The sequence below is a fragment of the Hakea prostrata genome, chromosome 1, assembly GCF_041222555.1.
Source record: "Hakea prostrata isolate BN-2017 chromosome 1, UWA_Hpros_2, whole genome shotgun sequence".
Taxonomy (NCBI): Eukaryota; Viridiplantae; Streptophyta; class Magnoliopsida; order Proteales; family Proteaceae; genus Hakea; species Hakea prostrata.
Window position 1 is genome coordinate 35,356,081 of NC_142600.1, and position 1,048 is coordinate 35,357,128.

Sequence of the window (1,048 nt, forward strand, 5' to 3'; positions counted from 1 at the left end):
ATCAAAAATTGCATTTGCATGTGAAAGTTATAGGGCCCGTTGATCAATTTGACTGACCGCCCCCTATCTAGAAAAAGGGCAATTTTGGGTTTTTAGGTTCAAAACCCTATTTTATTGTTTTCTCACCTAATAAATAAATTGTTTATGTTCTTTGGAGGTTGAGAGCTTGGGAGAAGAGAAGAACTTGGAGATTGGGATTCTTTGCACGATTGGTAATGCCGAAGCCCAAATCACAAGGATAATCGCGTGTTGAGGTAAAGAAGATTCTAAAACCCTATTTACAACTATTATTTCACGGTATTTATGGTGGTTGTTTGCAATAATGTTGAGAGTGGAGGAAGTTGGTATGAAATGAATGCTCATTCTTGCTCTCCATTATGTTCCTTAACCCCTTTGAATGATGAATCATGCTATCTTTCTCTTTTGAAACCGATTCATCCTCTTAGAGACACCTGCGGGTGACACTTTGAGAGCCAAATTGGGCATTTTTGATTTGAGACTAGCTGAGATGTTTGGAAGGTATTTTCAGGTCAATATTGTTCCATTGAGGTCCCCAAAACCCCCAAATCAATTGATTTCAAAATGAATTGAAAATCGAGCTTTTTTTGGTCGCAGCTAGGGAGGGGCGATCGACTTTGACATGCCGCCCCCTATTCAAGTGTGCAAGTTGGGTCTGTTTGATGCATACTTTGATTCTCGATTTGATCCTAACTTAGTCTATATGATTCTAGGGTTCTTGTAGCATGTTAGCACACTTGAATTATGGATTTCTTGGACTCCTGGAGATTTTTGTCAATGATAGGTGAGGATTACATTATCATGTATTGTGTATTTGATTAAATTTATAATTCTTGTTATTACAAATGTCGTATGTTATCATGTATTGTGTATTTGATAAATTTATAATTCTTGTTATTACAAATGTCATATGTCTTTTATAAATTGTGTGTGACACTTTGCATGGATAAAAGGTAATTTGATGATTATGTTTATATTTCTATTCAATTGATGATTGTGAATGTGATGTGTTTGGAAATTGGGTGGTATA